The sequence below is a fragment of the Vidua macroura genome, chromosome 20, assembly GCF_024509145.1.
Source record: "Vidua macroura isolate BioBank_ID:100142 chromosome 20, ASM2450914v1, whole genome shotgun sequence".
NCBI classification, from domain to species: Eukaryota; Metazoa; Chordata; class Aves; order Passeriformes; family Viduidae; genus Vidua; species Vidua macroura.
In genome coordinates this window covers 2,804,015-2,827,326 of record NC_071590.1, presented here as the reverse complement: position 1 = coordinate 2,827,326, position 23,312 = coordinate 2,804,015, and positions in this window count along the sequence as shown.

Sequence of the window (23,312 nt, the reverse complement as noted above, 5' to 3'; positions counted from 1 at the left end):
TTATGTAAGGGTACATTAAGCAAAAAAATAATAAACTTAGGTTTCTGTAGTTGTAAGAAAGAATATGCCTTAAGTGAGAAACTGCATTGATGAGAGGGTGAAGGGTTTATAATGTAGGGGTGTAGTTGTATCAAATTAGCTAAAAGTTCAGAGGTTATAACAGAAGCACCTGTGTGCATGTGAGACAGAAACCCATTGGACAAAAGTACCCACAGTGCAGCAGAAGTGAGTAAAGGTGATAGGTCAGAAAAGCAAAATAAACCTTGTGGCATCTCTTCATTGGGTTAGAAAGTTCCATATTGCCTTGTAACAAAGAGCTTGTGACTACTCTTGAGCTATGGCTGGCTGCTTGCTCCTCTAAAATCTCACAGCCTCTGAGACTGGTGTTTATCTGAGCAATAAATCATTCTTAGCCCGAAAATAGCCCCATCCCTTCATTGCTAGAGGTGACAATGACACCCGAGGGCACACAGGGCTTCTCCAGCACTTGGGGTGGAGGTGAGTGAGTGACACTGAGGGGGCTCCCCCACGGTACCCCCAGGGTGAGAGCTTGGGGCACAGCTCCCTCCTGCTGGCCCAGGGGCAGCTGCTGGCTCAGCAAATGAGATCTGTGTCCAGCAGGAAATGCAATCTCAGTGGGAGAACGGGAGTTCCTAACAGAATTCAAACTCACTCACAAGCCAGACATGCCCCAGGAGCTGCTCTGCAGTGACCTCGTTTGCCCTCTCTTGTTACACGTTTGTCCCAGCAGCACAATTCCACAGGCAGCAAACATTTTAAAATAGCTTCAGATATGACTAATCGAAGACAAAATGTTGCTTTCAGCTGCCACTTGGCAGCTTTCACCCTTGTGGTGGGTAGGTGGTTTAAAGAGGTAGAAAGCAAATATTTGGATTCTGAAAACACTCCTACTGGACCTTGTTTGTGTGTTTATATTTGAATAAACTACCAGCTGAATGGGTGATTAATTCTAGAGAGATGGATACATAGAATGTAAAAGGATCGTTTTGTGTTCAAGCCAACTTGCTAATGCAAAGCTGATACTCTCCTGATGGAGAGTATTTTTCAAAAGTAATTTTCCTTATGATTATGGAAAAACTCAAACATGTTTATGTGGAGTGAGGACTTGATAGTGGTTCTTTTAAGGGAGGAAGAAGAAAGATAAATTCCAGTGAATTCTGAAATGTTTTTGTACTGATATTATTTAATAAGACCACTCTCATCATGTCTAAAAATAGGATGACAACAGAGGGAGAGAGAAAAAAAAATCTATCAGATAAGTGCAAACATGCCTTGAATCAGAAGTTCCCTGCCCTTGCTCACATGGGGGTGAGCCCTGGTACAAACAGTCCTTGCTTTATCCATGGGTTCAGAGCAGGGCACAGTCAGTTCTGGGACAATATGAGTGCTTGGAACTTCCCAAACGTCAGGACCTTTGATTGCTAGGCCTTCAAACCAATTTTTTCACCCTTGTACCAGGCTAGAAGGAATCCCCCCCATTCCCCAGGATTTACTGGTAGGGCTGGGTTTCTGTGGCCCCATGACCCTCTTCAAACAAGTGGTCTTTTTTCTTTGGGCAGGTCCCAGCACTTTTAAGGTTTCTTAATTTAGTTCACAGCCTGGTTTTCAGATATGTTTATTGCAGACAGTGCTCAGACTATGAACAGTGAGCTATACAGGAGCATCTCATTGGAGTGTACCCAACAATCAGTACAGCTGAGACTTGCCCCTTGTCTTCTCTTGAATCAGCTCCTCAACAACCTTTGGCAAAACACAAGGTTTTAGATGGTGAGGTAAGGACCAAAATCCCCTTCAGGACAAGTCTTCTATGGGATGAAATTGCAGCAGTACAAGTCAGTGCTTCCTGTATAATCATTTGGCTTCAAATTCTACGTTACATGAGAGAAACTTGTATTTTGACAGCAACTTCACTGATGCAGATGTGCCAGACTGCTGTCTGTACAGCAGACTATGGGTAGGGTAAAACAGCCCTTCCCATTTCTCTGGTCTCAGACCTGAGGATCAAAGACACTCATGAAGGACTGTAAATGGTAAAAATAAACATCCCACAGACCTGGGTCTGTGGCACCCCAGAGGGAATCAGCTGTTCCTGCACTCCTGCAGACTCTGAGTCATCAGGTGTGTACAAAAATAGATTTTATGGGAAAAGCAAAAGCCTCTCCAACTTTTTTTTTTAGCATTTCACAGACATTCCAATCCTTTCAGCTGGGGTGATCCTCTATGCTTCATCCATTTTATGTTTTTTAATGAGGTGAAGGTGTTTTTCTAATTTAAAGACATTCAATTGCTTTCTTATTGCAGTTCTTCAGGTGTTAACTCTAGTTTTGTTTTCTGAAATTTTGCTGATGCTTGTTTTCAGTTAGGAGAAAAAGCATTTAGGAAGTCTCTGAAACTCAGGCAAAATTTATTATTACAAGAGACTACAAGGTAAAGTTTTCAAAGAATTTACTTGTTAGCTCAGTTTCAGACAGGAGAGTTGATGTGGCAAGTGAGAGTGGGACCAAGGGGAAAAAATGTATTTCCTCAGGTCACCTGGAGCTCCCTTGGCCTATTCCATCCACAAACTCTAAGTAAGTTTTTTTAAAAGAAATAAAGAGTTCCCAATCTTAACAGTGAAAACAACTAATTAAAAAAGAAAAAATCAATAGTTAAGAACAAGTTCTTCTGAAAACAGACTAAATAATGAACAGTGTGTCATATCTCATTGAATCTCATCAGGGCTGCTAATATTGACTTCTTGTAACATTGTAAGTGGTAAGTAAGTAGTACAGTAGATCTACATCAGAAAATTTCTGCACTGAATCCTTTGCTTGTTTTTTTCTCCCAGGAAAAACAACAAAAAAGTAAGTTTTCCAAATTGATAATCTTAGGGGGGATTTCTGCACCGTAAAAAAATAAAATCTCCCAGCCTTCATCTTCCATAACATTGCCAAAGAAAGACCTGTCCAGAAACTACATTGCCTCTGTTGTTTCTGCTGATTTTACTAGAGGCTCCTCTGATGTCCCATTAGGACTAAGATCTGAATTTGAAAGACCTGAATGCTCTTTACTGTGAAAATGCTGAGCCAACCTTTGACATGTAAAGAAGGCTGGTAATTGCCATTTTCATCTCTAAATGTTGTAAACGACAGCAAATTTGACAGGATCTACTTTTAGATCTCACTGTAAAAGGCAGACAGTTTTGGAGAATGAATCAATTTTCTTCTACTTTTGGTTTACACTTCTTCCCCCCAGCAAATGTCTAATTACCTTAGATAAACATCTGTAAACATGAGCCTTCCCCTCCATAATCCACCTTCTATGTTCCTGGTTTATACCAAAGTGAACAAGCTCAGTCTATTTACCATACTACTTAAAATGATGCTTTTCATGCTCTATGCAACTTCATGGTCTTTTACCAGGAGTAAAAAAGGCATTGGAATTAGGGAATGATCATCTTTGATGGGTCTGGGTTCAATAACAGAGACTTCTAACCTATGAGTCTACGAACAGAAATGCCAGTAAACACATTTGCAGGAGTGCTTGATCTGTTTTCCAAGAGCATTAATTTTCATTTTTATCCTGTTTATTCTTCTGTGTAATAATTCCTCATTCCTGATTTGGAGAGGAGACCCATGCATTATCATTCAGAATGCCACAAAATTCAATTAAGGGCTGGCTGCAGCATCCCTTCTTGGTTTGTGAAAGGTTCCAGTGAGAAAAGCAGATGACTTTTTCCATCACAAAGTGCACCTGCTAATTTTAACAGAGCCGACAGCCTTAAGCTATGCAAGCTATCATTAAACAATAAAGAAACATTAATAAAATGGCTCAAGGGGTAGTCTCATTCAGCCAGGGGTAAAACTGTCCTTTGAACATTTCAGGGACCACGGACATGAAACAGTGTCACATCTCAGAAAATGCAATTCCACACCCACCAGACTCCAGCCTCTGGAAGCCCAGCTTGCTCCTCCAGCTGGATCCAAACTGCCTGGCAATTCTGCTGTCTGTCAGTAGGGTGTCACCATTCTGCTGTCAGCACTACACCCATCTGTACCTCAGAGGTGTACAGGCACCTGTCAGCTTGATGGAAGCAGTCTGTATGTAATGATAGGATGAAATGTTGATTCTGGTCCTCTGACATCGTTATTATCATTTTTATCATGTATGTTTCAGTTTACTTTTCAAGATGACCAAAAGTTTCCAAGGCAAGCTTTAATTTCTTTTATTTAGAAACCCTGAGATATCTTTAGGCATCTGGAAAATGCCTCACTTTCCCCCACAAGTATTTCATGAGAATTTTCTGACTTCTACCCACATAGTACATAGTCATGTTTTTAATTCTTTCCCATGACTTGAGGGAGTGAGGCATGGATTAAATGTTCTATTTTAAAATGCTTTGACACATTTTGTTGAAGCCAAGACAATTCTGTTGAAGCATTATCATGATTTACTTGAGGTAAATCAGCAAATAAATCATGTTGCCCCATAGGGCCACTCAGCTGAGTGTCTGTTTATAAACACAGAGCCCTATAGCGGCAGCAATTGGCACATTTCCTTCAAGTCAATGAGAGATTACACAGTAAGACAGAGATACTTAGAGAGCTGCTGCTGGTGGTGTCTGAGCCCCTAGGCTTTGTTCAGGCAGCTCCAATCTGAATGGATCACTTCCTTACCAAAGGAAACAACAACAACAAAATCTCTGGAGTGCAATGCAAAGTGTTTTCCATTAATGGCGACATGAACGTTACTGTCGAGCTGTGTTCTGCCAGATGATTGTATGCAACAGAAGGTAATTTAATTCACCAGAATTTTCCTTTGCTTCCCCCTCCAGGTTAAAAGACTGATCAGATGCTGGCTCTACATGCAAAATCGTTGAGTGACTGCAGCAGCTCCTGTGAGAACACAGAGCTGCATCAGGCAGCAGCTGGAATGAGCCCCCACTGCCAGGGAAGCAAACACTGGGGCTGCTTCCCCACTGCTCTCTGCAGCCCTTAGCTGGTGGGGCAAAGCAGGGCCCAGAGGCAGAAGGAAAAGGTAAGTACAGCTGGAGGCTGTTGTGCCCACCATGTGTGTGCTGGACTTACCTCACACTGCTGTGGCACATCCTGCAGTGGTGACAGCCCTGTCGGGTAAGTGAGGTTGTTTATTCACACCAGGATGTTCCTTGCACCAGTTGATGGCTCAGATTCAGCTTTTATATTTTTCACATTCTGTGCTGCTTTAGTGTTTGGGTCTGGGTTTCACATTAGGGGATGGTGAGCTCTCTGCACAGAGTAGGGAGACAAAACAATTCCTTCTCCAGCTGGGCACCAAGGACAAATGATCCAAATCTCAGGCCCAAGAGCACAAACAACGTGGAATGAAGAGAGAAAAACAAGCAGGATGGGACTGCATGGACTAAAGCTGTAATTGGACAATTAACTCCAATATGCAAATGGAGCAGAACTGATAAAAGTGAGAGCCCCCGTGACCGCTCGTGCATTTTGTGACCATTTTGGTTCATCTTGGGTGCAGCCCTGGCTGGGCTCTGGTGCTACCCAAGGTGGATCCATTGAGAACTTTTAATAAATCCCTGCTTTATTCTTTAGCTCTGTCCAACCTCTGTTCTAGGTCAGCCTTCTGAAGGCATCACAGCAGCCCCATCCCCTGGCTCAGCACCTGCTTTTGACGAGCTACAGAAAAGGGAGGTTGTATCCTGAGGTCAGAGCAGCAGTTCCTCAAACTTTTCCCTGAATTTCGTCCTCTCCAGCTTTCCGCTCCCCTAAGGAGGGTGACCAGAGGCTTGCACCAGGACTGCTTTCCCCATGATGGTCCCAATGGATTATCAAACCCAGCCCAGAAGGACCCTTGGCCACAGAGAGCAAAAAATCTTCTGAAGGAGATTACTTCTCCTGCCAGCCCTCAAACAAACTCTGCCTGCTCAGGTTTGAGACTGCCCACACCCATTGGTTCAAAAGCCCCAAGCTCTGCCTGGTCACTGGCTTGGTAACAAACCTGAGAGATGCCAGCAAAGGGCAAGGGAACAGGGATTGCACCAAGGCTGGTGTATTTCTTGTGCATCTGAGCTCTTTCTTTGTGTGTCAAGCTATTTCTTTGCTCACCTACTGCAAACACTTAAACCTCTATGGTTGGGTTTCTGGAAGGAGAAACCTCAGAAAGAGGGTGAGTGCCTACAGAAACATGCTGAGGTATGAAATCTAGCTGCTAGGAATGTTTAGAGTTGTGTATGAGGTCTTTGATGCTTTATCCAAACTTCTGTTTGCCTGGCATGTGGTGAATGCTTTGGACAGCTTCAACTACCTGGGTCTGAAAGCATTTTAAAGAGCAGGTGTAAATGTTCATCAGCAAGGGACAGGCCAAGCCACCTGCCAGCTTTGTTGCTTCAGTGGGTTAGAATTCAAAGGTGGGGTCCTTCTTTCCCCAAGTATTGAGCTAAAAGTTCTTGACTACTTTCAGAAGTGATCCAAATCCTTTAAATTCCAGGTAGGAATAGATGAACAAAAGTATTATCACCTGTGCACAGTTGAAAGCCAAAAGGGATCTTCAGCAACATTCACTTTCTCCCTGTCTTGGTCAGGAGCTTCAGGTGGGAATTCAAAGGCCACTTTCCAGGGCTTTCCTCATGTATGTGTGTCTTTTGGAGTGGATTAATCTCTATCAAACCTGATAAAGCTTCATGAGAGAAGCTGATTTCTGATTTACATTCAGCTCCTGCCTGCGTTATCAAAACTACTCCTGGTGGGTCCCCCACAGTCCTGCAGTCTTTCAGAGAGATTCAGTGACTCCCACCATCATTGGCAGTTGGAGACCCTGCTGAGGGCACTTCCCAGGGTCCCACCAAAGCTGACAGGATGATTGGACATGCACAATCAGCTCTGAAGCGGGATCTGACATTTTCCAAAAAGACTTAAACGACCCGGGATTTCTCTGGGGTAATTCCTGTACATGATCTGGGATACCTGTGCTGAGTACATCTGCTCTGATAAATGTTTCCTAAAATGGCAGATTTCAGAATAATTCTAAGTTATATATTTGGATAACTACTTCACAAGCTGTTTGATAAGTCTAAATGAAAAATTATTTAAAAAGTCAGAAAAAAAGAAAGAATAAAGAAAGAACACATCTCTATGTTTGAGGGCTCTGGTTTGGAAGTAGAACTGATTGCTAAAGTTACTGGATAACATAAATACTCTTTCAATTTCTTTGCAATTTTGAAGCTGCTGCAACTCCAGTGAAAGTTCTTAATGTTATTTTTCCTCTCTTAACCTAATTAACGAACTGAAAATTTATGTAGTCCTGAATGAAATTGCTTTCTTCTAAGCACTGCAGAAGGAGTTATTGCTCATGTACCTATTAAAGCTTGGGTACCTCTGCCAAGGCTCCCCAGCAGCCACAGTGCCTGAATTCCCTCCCCAGGAAAGGTGCCCTGAGATTGCCCATCCGAGGCCACGCTCACACAGGATGCAAACTGGTAACGTGAACTCAGGATAGCACCACCCTGATCCATTATTATTATTTTCAATGTTGAATCTGAGTTACTAATTTTAGCATATTTGCCTGCTGAATATTTAGAAAAGCCTTGGTTTAGGTATATTTTTAAAGAAGAATGAAAAATAAAGCTATCCCAAGTTCCTTGTTTTTCATTAATAAAAACCTCAGGGACTCTTTTAGTTTAATTATTAAAAAACAAAATAAAATTGCTTAAACTGAGAGGAATACTTTTTTTCCTGGAACATGATTTTTCAAAAATGAATTTTTCAACAGAGTTGTATTAAAACAGGATTACTTGTTAATAAGAACCTGCCATCCCTATTAGAGTGATATTCTAGGATATTACTAGTACTGTGCTAATAGCTTCACAAGCAGTTAGTTTCTCAAAAACAGATTTAACACATTTCCAAACAGAAAATGTGTGTATTATTTTGTGGTTTAAATCTGTTTTATCATGCTATCACTTCCAAAATACTGAAGGCATAAAATGGTTTATAGTCCAAAAGATAAACCAGCACAAGCTGCTCTGTTGGAATGTAAGAAAGGATCTGAGAAAGTGCTAAAAGCATTATTACAGCTACAGAATGGACTCTTAAATCTTTTATGCAACTTGATCAGTTCTCCTTGGAACCACACTGTATTGTTTTCATAAATAAACAGCCAGAGTTGCTGTGCACAGTGTTTCTGGGCTGTCACACACTGCTGTTGTGCTTTAACAGGGTTTGTGCTAAATTGCAAACTACGAACATTCCTGTGAAAAATCCTCATTTCCAGCACCCTGCCTGTGGCTGCTCTCAGGGCCTGGGTGTCTCTGTGACCCCAAGATTGTAAAAGTTCTTGTTCTCCCAGCCCGTGCAGCCAAAGAAGGAGTCTGAATGTGCAGGGTTGGCTTCTCAAGGTTGTTTATTTTCCCTTATCTAGAACATTCTTTCTCTGCCCTGCTGAGCTCTGTCCAGCAGCTCGGCCATGGCATTCTGTCTGCCCTCAGCGCAGTGTTTACATTTTATACCAAAAACTCCGTGTGCTGTGGTTACAATAACGTGCCAATATCTGTCATTGATGTTGGACAGTGTGTCTGTGCCTGAAACCAACAGAAAAGTGTCACCAGCACAGCAAGACATGGAGGGCAAGAAGAAGGAGAAGAAGGTCAGGACATGCCCAAATCCCTCCATCTTGTCCCCTTGAACCCCATTCTAAAAAGCCCCAAAATTCTACTTTTTTACCCTGTGTCAATTCACCTATCACACTACTCAAACCCTTGTGGCTTGTAATTCCTCATACAAAGTTGGCAGCTTTTTCCACAGGCTAAAATGGAAGCCACAGGTGGTTTTGACTTCGTGCCAAGGTCTCTGAGCCCCCTGCCAGGGTCTCGAGACAGCCAGGGCAGCCAGAGGGATGTGCTGGGTTCCAACAGCTGCAGCCATCCCTCTGAGCATCAGCACTGCCCTCACAGCCACCAGACAGGCTCTGCCTGCTCCATGGGTGCTGCAGCTCACAGCCCCGCTGTGAGGAGCAGCCCAGCCTGACTTCCTGACCTTGGATTTGTCCATGGGAATGAGATTTAGGGGATAATTTCTCTCCTGCATTGGTTTCTTTCTACAGGAAGAAGCAGTAGAGAATAACCCTTCATTTTTGTCTGCTCTACCATCACAACCCCAAAAGCCTCCATACACTGTCCTGTCTTTGCCTGAATTAAAGGCATCCAGCTCCCTGGGTTACTGCTCAGGATTGTCAGCCAGACCTGGCAGATGAGTTTGCATTTTCCATTTCCAGCAGAATAGTTTAACCTTACGCTAGACCATGATTTTCCAGCTCATTTTTTTAATGGAATGCTCTTCAGGAGATCAGCTGTCCTGCACTGGCTACAGCTCAGTGATTTGAGAAACACAAAGCTCTACATCCTGCAGACTGCAGTCCCCAGAATGCCCTTGTTGTCCCAGCTCTTCACACTTGTGTCACACACCCTCCTCCCCCCTCAGGAAGAGTGCAAAGACACCTGACAGGGAAAACACAGCTTGTCCAGAGTATTCTAATGGCTTGGCTGCAGCTCATGTTGTGTGCTCCCCAGTAAACTACAATCTGAGATTGTTAAACTCTAAGCACTGCTGTTGATAAAAATAAAATGAAAAAAAAAAAAAAAAAGCTGACAACTGTGTGAAGATGTGGAAGATGTGAAGATGCACTCTGGAGAACAGTGTGAAATGAAATCACACAAAGGTAGTTTCAGAAATAAGGACTCTTGAAAGGAATTATTGGAGAGTCTGCGGAGTCCAAGACACATAAAAAGCATCTAGACTGTAAATATTGAAAAAAAATCTTCTGGTAAGAGAACAAAACATTTTAAGTGCTGCACAGGAAAGAATGGAAATCTTTGCAGTATGCAAAGATTGCAGTATAATTGTGCACTTTATAATTCTGAATTAGTGACAGAAAAGTAAAAAGGGAAAATTAGTGTAGTTATCTTTTCAGGGCACTGATGAGAAGTATTCTTTAAATGTCTATATGTTTTGGGGCTCTGGTTTGGAAGTCAGGATGCAATATTAAAGTCAAGTAAAGCAAAACGATCTGCAGCTCACCATTGTGCAGGAAATGTTTCAATCTAGGGAACAGGGAATTTTAACCCATCATAGGGCAATTTAACCCATCATCTTTTTCCAGAAGAGAAAACCCACAGCTGTCTACTACAGACCACTTGGTACACAGATGGTGGTACCTCAGAGAACAAGATGTGAACAAATGGAAGGTTTGGCAATTTTGAGAAAAACATCTGTATAAGTTCTGAATGAGCACTAACCTTGCTGCCATGGAATAATCTCAGCATGCAGCAGCAAATAATTTATCCCAGAATGGTTTAAGTTTCTTAGCCTAAGCAGAAATACCAGTCTCCACCCCTGGAGTGCCTCCAGGCTGTTCTGTTGGCCAGAGTGTGAGGGCAGCTTGGAGAGAGAGAGGAAAGAGCTTTCAGTGAGGATGAGGATGATCCTCAGCTGGGACTGAGAGAGGAAAGAGCTTTCAATGAGGATGAGGATCAGTTGGGACTGGGAGATGTACATGGAGAAGTTCCTGCTCTTCTCTGAGCCTCCTGCTGTTTACATAAAGGATCATTATCTGTGTCTTGCAGAGGAATCAAGAGATTTGCTGTGAGTCTCAGATGGGCTTGAGCCAGAAACTCATTTCAAAGCCCTGAAAGTTGAACTTCAACTGCCTAAAACCCAGAATCATCCAGAACAGGCTGTGGATGGAGCATGGGACTTGTGACAGAGCTGTGCTGGTGTAAAATGGCAGCTGAAGGAATGTCTGGGGTGACATTTATGCAGCTGAGTCCCAGCCTTGCATTGGGCCCTTTATTTTTCCCTCAACAGATGAAGAGTTAAAGAGATACTTTCAAACCTGATTTCATGTGCTGACAGGTTACAGACACAACCTCTGTTTCTTGAGGACTAATCCAGTGGTTCTGCACCTCCACCAACCACAGCAGGAATCTGCAGAAATTCAGACACAAACAAGAAGCAGTTCCTATTGTTAGAACCACTTCTGAGCACACAGGAGACAAGACAGAAGAAAGGAGCAGCCATTCACAGCATGTGCTGCTGTTAAGGCTCATGAGCTCTACCCAGGTAGCAACTCTTAAGGATATAGTATAAAGTGGACTTGAACAGTAACACTGGATATTTCCTTCCCCTGCATGCCACAAAAAGTAAAGTTCATGAAGAGTATTTAATTAAAAGCCATGCAAAAATTCATTGCTGCTGTCTCATTATATGTTCAGAAGGATTTCTTCAGACGGAAATGAAAGAGAAATAAAACCTTTTGCCCCACAGCCAAAAGGTAAACCCATACTGTTTCCTGTATGAGTGGAAAGCAAACACTGAAGGAATAAAAGTGGATTTATAGGAACTACCATTGCATGTGCCTGTGCACACTGACGAGGCATAAAGAGCTATGGGGTTGCTGAATCTGAGGACACTTTTGTTGATATCTGTTGAAAATCACTGTTGCATAACTCATATCCCAGCACAGAAAGATGTCAGAGAGCAACAGCAAAAATACAGCTTGGAAGGATTTGTCTTCACAGATGGTCTAAATTGTACCACAGAGCACAGACTGTGTTTTCTCCTACAGCATTTTGCAGGTTGTCTATCCTGAATTCCCAGCTACAGAACTAGGAGATGGATCCTGAAATTATTTCTTAGTGCAAAGTCAGCAAATATAAAACTAGTGAATGAGCCTTGACTCAACATGACTTTCTCTGGGTGCCAAACCAAACCTTATGCCAGGACAAGCTGAGATCTACCAGTTCTGATGTGACATTGCAGCTATCACAGAAAACAAACAAACACTGGAGGAGTGGATATATTGGTCAGTGTTCATCAGGGTGAGCTGACAGCTTTTTACTGAGACAGATGTGCTGATTTACCTTAGGTACATTCAGTTTTGTTTTGAAAAAAATGGGCTTGCATTGCAGCTCCATGAAGCTAGCAAGGTCTGAGGAATTACAAGGCTTTTTTTGAGGACACCACACATATTGAAAAGTTCCTTGCAAAATCCATGCCACCCTCCGTGGTGCTCCACAGACTCATTCTGTTTTCCTCATGGACCTTTCTTTTGCTCACAGATCACCCCCAGGGTTCACATTTACTTCCTCTGCATTGAGTTTATCCATGAGGGAGTATGGCTGCCTTCAGCAGCTGGTCTCTCTCCTCTTCCTCAGTGGATTCCTTGGGATGTTCACATTCTAATATGATGCATTATGTCTGTTTTGATTGTCCACTGGTCAGAAGTAGTTTTTTCCAAAAGCCTGTGACTGTAACAACTCTCACCAGCTTAGAAAAAGAAGAGCAGAATTTACTAGTACCTTTTCAGTAACCCATAAAAATTCCTCTGGCTTTTGTTTGTGTGGCTTCTCCTGGAAAGTGGGGGGTGTGAGAGAAAGTTAGAGCCAGTCATAGTCTACTATGAAAATTAACTTTAATGGGGAAAATAATGTTGCTTACAAACCAAAGAAGCTGCACTGCATGGGAAATAGAGCATGAAAAGGATTTGTGCTGTGATGTCAAGATTAGAGAGAATAAGCAACATGAATTAGCAAGTGGAATGCAAATATTGTACATTCAAGTGTGACTTCAGTGTAATATCAGAGATGTGGGTTCATAAGGAATTAGAGCATCTCTAAAATAGTATTCAAACTGCTGGTCTCTGCAGACTGGAGTCCATGCACTGTGGCTGAGGTGGCCCCAGCCTTCATTGAGCTAGGGCTGATGCTTTCTCCTTACTCCTTTTTATCAGTATTAATTGCATGAAATTCGAGATTTTGTTTATGCAGATACACTGCATTTAGGTCAGTGACCTGCTTACAAGAACATGTGGAGGTGGACACATCCTGGCTCAGGACAGAGACAGGCAAAGCAAAGCTAAAGCACAGCTCCTTCTGGGGAGGTGAGGGCTGAGCAGCTCATCTGGGAGAGGGCAGAGTGCCAGTGAGCACCAGCTTGGCTGCTCCGTGTGCCACGTGGGGCAGTGTGAAAAACAAGGTTCACTCTCCTGTAAAAATTTAAAAGTTTAAAAAAGTACAATAGGAGACAAAGACAATAAAGCAAAGATGTACAGCCAGGTGCCTCCTGGCATTCCACCAGGAGCACACCTGCTATTTTGGAAACACCCTTTATATACCATTTCTGTGGCATCAGTCTGTTACATACTCATAAATAATTATGTATAACAAAGTAGTTTACATGTTCCCCAAATGAGTTTACATGTTCCAAGAATTGTTTAGCCTGGCTTCTCCTGGGGTCTGCCTTTTTAGAGCATGCACATTCCTTAGTTGTGGTTTTAGTCTATTCTTATCATCATCTCCAGTTTGGGCCTTGATCCACACTTTCTTCAGATGATGAGTGCTGATAGTTGGCAGATCAACAGCAAGGTCCTCATCCTGTGTTCATTGGATGTTATCCCATCCAAGCAGGTATTTTAACACAAACACACTTATATCAGCTATTTCACTACTATGTCTAAGCTTAGTTATCAACAGAAATAAAAATTATATCTTTATAGCAAAGTTACTTTAAGATGATACATGTAGAATATATTTTAGTATTTGCAAAAAGCCAATATTATAATATATATCTCTAACAGGCAGGAACAACAGACTGCACATCCAGCCTCCTGCAATTCTCTCTGCACTGCCTCGAGAACAGGGAATCTTTTAATAGAGATTAATTTTTTCTAATGCCCCATTATTTATTTTCAAGGTCCAAGACCACCTTGTCCCTGAATGTGGAACACAGAGTTGTAGATATCATGGTGCACTTACAATAAAACAACTATTTACATGTTTTACTGAATGAGGGCTCTGATATATTAAAAGCTTTCCATAAGTGAAGGGGTTGGACTAGGAACCTCCTGCATGCAGACAAGAAAAATTAGTTTTCTTATGTAAAAAAAAAAAAAAAAAAAAAGAAAAGGCTTTAATGTCTTAAGAGCTTGGAGGAACAAGTATTTAAAAATAAGAGCAAATGTTCAGTTTCCTTCAATTCTGCATGAACAGCCTATCTTCCTCAAGGACAAGGTCCAGGTCTCAGCTTGTCTGTGCCATTCATGTCCAGTGGTAAATTTAAGGATGATCATCATTATCTCCTCGTTACCAGGCTCTCTGCTTGTGAGCTCCTGACTTTGATTCAAAAATGAGAGGTTTAGGGCTCACACCATATAATTCCTTCCTATTTCCCCCTAATTTGCAGTTTTAATGCCACAGAAATTGGCTTCTCTCACCCTTATGACTTTCCCTTTCCTCCATAAATGGTGTAGTTGCATTGCAGTGGCTGCATTTGTCTCAACAGCTGCCTCCTGTGTGCATTGTGCTTTCCTACTTGACCCAAAATTGTCTCACTACTTCATTTTTTTGGAGGCATTTCATTGCTTATCCTTGAGGAAATTAATTCCTTCCTTGTAGAAGAAAGCCAGCTTCTGTTTTCCACTTGAGTACTTTTTTTGGGCAGAGAGGGGAGGAGGAATGAAGTGGGTGATTTGGGTTTTTAAATCAATGAACTGCCAAACGACTGTACTAGTGCAAAAGGGCAAGTATGTAATTTTCTCAGTAGCAAATATAGCTACATGTATCTAAATCTGAGACATTCATCAGCTCCTTTATAGGATAAGACAGGGCTCAGAAATGATTTTCTGTTTAAGTACATAAGATCAAACATGTTTGTCATTTTAGCCTTCTCTTTATTCTATCTGATTTCAAGATCTTCAGACAGACTCTCTTTAGATGTCATTGCTTCAAGCTTCTGCTTTTATCACATTAACCACTCTTCATGAGCTTTTACACATCAAAATGTATTTGGATACATTGTTGAAGAGAGCATACTTGTGAAGACTTCAATAAAAAGTTAGAGAATTTGTGCCTGAAACTTTGTACAAACACACTCAGAGGAAATAAAAACATTGAAACAAAAACGAAACCCCAAACAAAAATCCACAATGCTTCACTCACATTTTGTTTTTTCAAGGAAAAGAAGACATTTTCCTTATGTTTGAATGCAGCTTTGTGTGCAAAACCCCAGACACAGTGAGCCATCTCCTGCCTGTCAGATTCTTGCTTTTGCAGAGTTTAGTACTTTTGTGGTTTTGAATTCTTCTCTTCCTGCCCTATGAGGCAGAATGTTACACCAAACTCTGCAATTAGGAAGACCTGCATTTTCTAATGAATTGTCTAGGCCTTTATTGAGCCACATCTTCAGGTATGTGTGGATCCTGCTTCTATTTAAGTGTTTGACTAGAGAAAACTCTTCCCAGCTTTCCCAGCTAGTAGAAAGGGCTGGGGGTTGCCCTGCACTGTTTTACTGAGGTCAGACTTAGCCCTTGTGGGGTCCTTTGGCCATTTCCTCACTGGTTGCCATCACTTGTGTGTCAGCAATGCATTGCAATTAGCACTAATGAACGTGAGAGAGTAACAGTGCACAGCACTGAAGCTCTCTCATCCCTCCCACGTGCAGCTTTGGGCTCATCTCTGGCAGGAGGGTGTGTTTGTACTTGGAAGAGGCTGGTCCCAGGGCACACCAGCAGTGTGGGGTGACAAGGGGACACCAGCAGGATGTTTCCTTAGCAAGCATTTCAGACTGGCAGGTTTCTAATCAGCTTCAGACTCATTTGTTTTTGAGATAAGGCTGCCTCTTGCAGTCAGGCTGGAGTGAAGGACTGTTAGAAAGAAACTCCAGAAGCATTTCAGGGCATGTTTGTGCACATGCAGATAGATGGATTGATAACAAGCTGGCCAGCCACCTGGAGGGCTCTGTCACCAGGATCTGCTACAAGATAAACTTCCTCTCTTTCATCAGCATCCCTGGGGTGTTGGAATCTCACTGAAGCATACACCATGACACTGATATGTCAGCATGTTAAATAAGATAAAGCCCAGTCACTATATTTGCATCACCAAGTCTAAGGGTTGAAAGCACCCAGCTTGCTCAACACATTCTCCTGCATTTCCCTTTGTTTGAAAAGTATCTGCTTTAGTTCCTTGCATTAAGAAAAAAGACCAACCCAAAACAATTATAAAAGAGTACTCACATGTTTGTGGCCATCCCCCAAGTTCTGCTGTGGAGCCTGTCACTCAGAGGGAGCCCACCTGCAAGTGGGTGAGGGAATTTGTGAGTACAACAGGTACTACAGGGCTACTACTACTCTTGCTTACCCAAGATGGAAAGCCATAGGCTTCCTTGTTAGAAAGGAAAGGTGCCTTGTGGGAAATAGTAAAGGTGAGAAGACTTTCAGAAAGCTGTAAAAGCAGGCCTCAGAAACAGAAAGAACAGAAAACTCAGAGCTAGCTGCAGCTGCAAAGTTTTGAAAGTAGAAAAAGTTACAATGGTACAGCAAGCAAGGACATGAAACAATAGCTTGAGTTTTAGGCTTGGCTAAGATAGACTTTAAGACTGCAGAAAAATATGCTTAGCGAGAGAGTAGAGGGTTTTAAGCTTAATAAAGGGATATTGTGCAATAGAAAGCAAACAAGCAAGCATTGTGTACGTGTGCTTTTAGTGACTGGCTAGGAGAATTGTCTGTAAGCATTAGCAATGTGCTATTGGCTAGAAAGTTTTTTAAATGCTCTGTAACAAAGAAGTCTTCAGCTTCTGCTGGCAAGACATGAGCTGTTGCCATCTTCCAATTGTCTCAATCATGTAATGAGACTGATGCCACAATAAAGCTCAAGGAAAGTATCCCAGTAGTCCCATCCTGTAGTGAAAAAACACCCACACAGTGCATCTCCTACATCTTTCAAAGATTTTCTTCCCTGTTGTGTGGCTGCCTGAGAAGCACACAACCCCCTGCTCTCAGCTGAGTCCAGCTGCACAGCCCACACCTCCCATACACTATTTTCAGAGCACGTTGCCTGGAGGAAGCATAGAGCAAAGGTGTTATCAATCACTAGGAGCAGATTTCCCTCAGCCATTTCAAATCTTCCATTGCAGAAGGTCCCATAATGTCTCAGCTGTTAGCAATCCAGTCCCAAAATGACCATTTCACAGTCCTAATTAGTTCAGAAATTAAACACCCCTCCCAACATCTCATCCCTCAGAAACAAGACTAAAAACACTATTTGTCAAAAGTCTAACAAAATCACCCCACACTCTCAAACTCATGCAGTGTGAAGATAATGAGCAGTACTCTATTTTTTAGTCTGATCATTGATGTCTCTTAGATATAATTGCATAGAAAAGAAAAGATCTTGCATTTAAAATATTACCATAAATGAGACTCAAAGGAAACATCTTTTCTTAATAAAATGCAGAAAATCTTTGAACTCAGAAGACCTAAATGGTAAATTCAATTGTCTTCCATTTTCATGCTATGTAACAAAGACTTGGAGCTCACAATGTCATGTTTTTTTCAACTCCTCTTCCCTGTTAATTTGATAGGTTAATTATGTGACATACATGAAACACCTATGACTAATGATAAATAATTTAGTGTTTGACACACACTGTTGATATACATAGGGATAGGTTTGTAGTTAGAAACAAAAAAAGGCCATTCAGTGGCTTCACAGATAAGGGCACTTGACATACATGGGAAAGGCACAGTAGCAAAGCATTCTTTTTGAGAGCTGTTTTCTAGGCAGTTTTAAGCCTTGATTTATCAAAACAAGGAATTTGCAGAATCCCAGAATCACTGGGTTGGAAGAGACCTTCAAGATATCGAGTCCAGCCCAGCCCCAACACCTGAACTAAGCCCTGGCACCCAGTGCCACATCCAGGCTTTGTTAAACACACACCAGGGATGGTGACTCCACCACCATTCCAGAACCATTCCAGGCCATTCCAGAACTTTAGCACTCTTTCTGTGAAAAACTTTTCCTAATATCCAATCTGTATTTCCCTTGGTGCAGCTTGAGACTGTGTCCTCTGGTTCTGTCAGTTCCTGGAGAAAGAGCCCAACCCCACCTGAGCACAGCCACCTTTCAGGAGCTGTAGAGTGATAAGGTCACCTCTGAGCATCCTTTTCTCCAGGCTGAACACCCCCAGCTCCCTCAGCCGTTCCTCACAGGACTTGTGTTGGTCTTGAATGTTCAGTCCAGGCTGTTCCTGTTTAAGAACAGATTGTTCCTGCTAACTTGATTGATCCTTGATTCCCAAACTGGGGAGGGGTGAGGTGCAGGTGAGCCACTGGCACAGCAGCAAAATCTCCCCTGAGACAGGGTGAGAGAGCAGCAGCCAGTGCAACACGAGTGTGCACATCTGGTCACCACCAGTGCTCAGGTTTGTTTGCAGCTGCAAACAAAATTCATGCCAGGGAATCTGGGAGAAGCTTAGAACAGATCCTTAGGAATTTAGCTGGAAATTTAGGAAGGAAAGGTCTGTGTAAGTGAAGAAAGAGTTGTGGTGACACTGATTGCTCAGTTCTCCCAGCCTGCTGATAACAATGTGCACTGTACTCTGACACTAGACGCAACTTCTTGGCTATAAAAGATCATTTCCCATTTCTTGATATTTTTTTTTCCAACATTAAATGTTTTTAGGCTCTGACTAGTCTGTCTCGGTGATGTGTAATCCCAGTTAGGTTTATGAGTAAAAGGTGATTTGCATGTGTATGTGTGCACCAGAGGTTTTGTCTGTGCTGGCCCAGAAACTCCACCTTTGTAGCAAGGTCTCTGTTCCCCATGCTGCCTGCTGCCAGGGCCAGCCCCAGCAGGGACACAGCTGACACTGGTGTGCTCATACAGCTACCCCAGACTGCTGCTCAGCCACCTGGGCACTGCAGAATCACCCTCACTTACACCTTCTTATGAAGAGACATATGCTAGCTAGAAAAGGGGAGGTGGGAAAGGCAAATGGAGAGCAAATCACTTGCAATAACCTACCATAAAATTGTTATCTTACAAGGGAGGTGTGTGACACCCAGCACACCAAAAGGTATTACTTCCTTAGAGAAGGCTGGGCGTGAATATCTTGCACTGAATTTTGTAAAAGATTAAATGCTAATAATCAGATCAAATGTGGATATATGAGATGGGAGATGAGGCTGGGAAATTGCTTGCCAGACTGAAGGAAGAGGAGGACAGCAGTAAAGTTATTAGCTCAATTAAGGAGAAAGATGGTTTGATGAAAACCTATAGTCACAGAAATAAATCAAGTATTTAGAATATTAAAAAAAACAAAACAAAACAAAACAAAACACCAACTTAAATCTGTGGACAGCTTTTCTCTGACATCCTCTGTGCTAGTGTAATCTAAAGACTTCTGTGTTTGTGAATGAGTATTACAAGAAGTTATCTGCAAGAAATAAATATAACAACATTTAGCAGCCTTTCAGTATTTTATAGAGTTACTCAAATGGATCTCACAGATGGGAAATTACTGTTATCCCTACTTTTTATGGACAGGAAGGGACAACACTCATGGCTGCAGCTTTCCCTGTTCTATCCTGCATCCCTCAGGCTCAGGGCAGTACATGGCTCTCCTGATGCTCATCCCCTTGTGGGCCAGCTGTGAGGCCATGAACTCTGCTTCCAAGATTGATTTTGATGCTGAAGCATTAAAGCAGCATTTTAGGTACCAGTGATCCCCAGTGCAAGATATTGGTGGATGTTTATGAAGCATTTTCCTACATCCCAGTCTGTTAACTTTTCATTAATTTACGGATAGTTCTAGAAACATAAAATGTGTAACAGTGGATTGCCTACGTGATAACTAAAAAAGAAAAGAACTATCTTAAACTCCAGAGACCCTCACTAATTGACCTGACATGCTTATTAAGCAGTTTTGATCAGAAATAATTAACATAACCCAGCTAGACCAATTAGACCTCAGAAAAGGGGAAAAAAAAAAGAAATTGGATTATAGAAGCTTCAGTTTGAAGAGCATCATTTGCAATATGAAATACCAGCTGATTCAGCAAACAAGTAGGAGTTCAGGAAACAAGTTACAACCCCTGACCTAAGGAAATAGTAGATAAACTGAAAAGCCATGATGATGTTTTCCTCATGGCAGCCATGCAGAAGACTGATTATCAAACTTATCACCTCGAGAAGAGGTGGGCAGAAGACAGAGTAGTTTAGCAAGTGCAGCAGCACTAAGAGAATAATCTAAGGGTGGTTTCCACACCAGAGGCCCTGGGGATAGGTGAGAAAAACAGCTTGTGGGAAGCCTGCTTTGGAAATTTACCCTGAGAGACACTATTACTAATTACTGTTTGTTGTTTGCACTGCAGAAGACCGGAGATCTCAAATCCAACTCTCCTAAAGGCAAAGGAAGAGAGAACTCTGCTAAGAGACCAAACAGTCACACACAGGAACAGGCCCCCCACACCAACCTCATCACCTCTCCTGATGAGTTTTCATCCCTGTTTTCAGCTGCAAGGTGGCAGGGCCTGTGCTGGGCACACCATCCCAGCCTCACACTGCAGGCAATCCCCAGCCATGTGGTGCTGCTGAGCCACGAGCCAGCGTGCCCCTTCCTGAGCCACCTTCCCCAGGGCTGGCCACGGGGGATGGCCAAGGAGCACTTGGATATATTAGCAGGAGGAATGTCAAGCTCCTGTGACAGTGAGTTGTACAGATTTAATTCTTTTCTGGCAGAAAGTTGTCTTGAGAATTTGAGCAGCTGCTCAGAGAGGCTGACTTTCAGAACAAGTATTTTGGTCATTGGATCTGAGATAATATGGTGCCAGGGAGAACTTTCAGTAAAATGGTGTAGAAAACCTTTGTAAATGGAAGTTCCCTGCCAGAGAATATCACATTTATAATGGCCTGTTTAGGAATTTAACTAATGTCAAGGGGGTTGGTTAGAGGTTTTGTGCTTTTTTTGTCCCACTCATACCTGTTTTCATAGACAGGTGTGTTCCTGTGTGTGTAACACAGGAGGATGTCAGATCCTGCAGGAAAATAACTGCAAACCTCAGCATCTCAAGATGCTGTCTTGAAACTTCATCTTCTCTTAGTGGCACCAGAAAACAAATTCCTTTATGCACAAAATAAACAGCTTGAAAAATCTCAAACTTCATGTGAAATATTCAAGGAAATTTTTTTCATCTTAAACCTTGACGCACACTTTGCATTCTTGCACATCCCCAAAATTCCTGTCATCTCAGGGAATGTGGATTTCAAGGCTTGGATTCAGTTGGACTGACTAATTACTTGTGTTGTAATGATCAACCTGCTTAATTTATCACTTCTTTGAACATTTAATTAGCCAACAGTGCAAGACAATTTAGTTCTGAATTAGGATAAATTAAAATGCTAGCTTTGCAGCTTTAAGGATATGTGAACTACCACCAATTGCTGCTATGAAAACATTCAACAAAGCAGAGAGAAGAATGCAAAGATCTCAGCCAGGTTAATGATTCTGAAGTAACAGCCTTTGAAAAGCTAACTGTGAAATGTGTCTGCTCAATCACATGTCAATCTGCCTATGCTGAGAGAGAAAAACAAGAAGCTGAAAATGGTGATTTCCTCCTCCTCCATGCTCAGCTCCAGCTCCTTCCAGTGCAGGAGGCTCCTGAGGCCACCCACGCATCCACTCCTACCCCTGTGTGACTGGGGTCCCAGTTCAATCCCTGTGCACATCCATTTAGGGCAAGGTCACATGTTTTCCTATCCACAAAGCTGTAATTCATATTTCTAAGTACTCTGAAACTGCTTTGTAACTGCCCTGGTATGTGAGAGTTAAATGTTCTCAAACTGATAGAGAATAATAAACCTGAATATAGAACTTTAATAGGAAAAATGAGCAGTGGAGATGGTTTAAGATTAGTAATCCATGGAGATGCTTTTGTACAGATACCCAAACTGCTTCCATTATGTGTGCTGTCACTTGGCTTCCATGACCAAGCCATTGTAAAAAACTGAAAAGGACCATGGATAACACTTTTAAAAGTGCTAAAGAATCACGAGTCTAATTCTTGCTGGTTTTCTGAGACTCTCATCCTCAGCCTTGCACCTGCAGCACACATTTAGCTGCCTTCTTAATATATTTTCATCCTTATTATGGAAAAGATGGGGCTCTTGATATCCTTGTGTGCCTTGATATCTTGGCCAAAGCCACAAAAGGAAAAAACTGACTGTCCAAATCCTTGGGCTGTTTAGACCTCTGAGAGTCTTTGCTCTTGAGGTGTTTATTCAAAACGTGAGTACACACTGTTTGTAGAACAGAAATGAGGACCAGTGAATCCATTTCTTTCTTGTCTAATGAATATAATTCTACAATTGCAACCACCAGTGAGATGCAAATGCATTCAGAATCTCCTGAAGAGCTCTGAGAGATGCCCACATACATCAGTATCAGACATCTACTGATACAGACACCAGGGGTGGCAAGCAGAAATACCAGTTTAGTTCCAAATGATTCTGACTACACTTTTCAATGGTGTATTTAGTGCTAATTAGTCCATTTTGAATTGTTTGCCCAAACTATACAATAGTATCATTTCATTAAAAAGGCTTCAATTAAAGAAGAGAGAAAAAAACTTCCCAACAGAAAGCTATCTGCACACTTATTATATCTGCACACCCCATATATGTACACTGTATAATCAGGCATGCTCAAATTAGAGAAGAAATTACAGCTTTGCTGTTACCATGAGAACAGCAACATTTCTCACAGCCTCTTAAAATTATTAACTCAAGTAGCTTATATCTTTTTAAACTTCCTTATTATTTATCTAGGGTTCTACAAGCTTTGGCTGTACTCACACTAGCCAGCAATAATCACATCTCAAGTGAACTACTGCCAGCATGGAGAGAGCCTCCACCATTTTTTGCCAGGCACTATAATTAGCTTTTATCCTTCTGTTGTCTTTTTTTTTTTTTTTTTTTTTTTTCCTAGTAGCCATGTGTGGACACCACAGTGGAAACTGCTACAATGAAAAAGCCAGCAAAGCTTACAGGCATCTTACAGCCTCAAAGCAGCGAGCAAGTTCAGTGGTGGTCTGAGTTCAGCAGTGTTACAGATGGTTGGCTCTCACAATGAAGGGGTGAACATTATGTGTGTGTTAAGAGAAGTTTTGTAGATGTTTGGTTGTGTTGCTGCAATGTGCCCTCTCCCTTGCATTGTTATCATGGGATGGCCTTGGCACTCAGGGCATTTGGGAGGGGTTGGCTCAACTATGGCAACACCTGACCCCAAATCAAGGTGTGAGAAAGTGATCTGCACCCCTGGGCAGCAAGGAAGGAGCCACTGACAGGACTTTAGGAGGGGCTAGAGGTATAAAAGGTGGAGCATCCATTTTGTGGATGAGCCCGTGGCTGGTAGTCACAGGGGCTCCCAGTGTTGATTTTTTTTCCTTATTTAGTCCTTTTGCTGTATTTTTTTTTTTGTTAGGGTTTA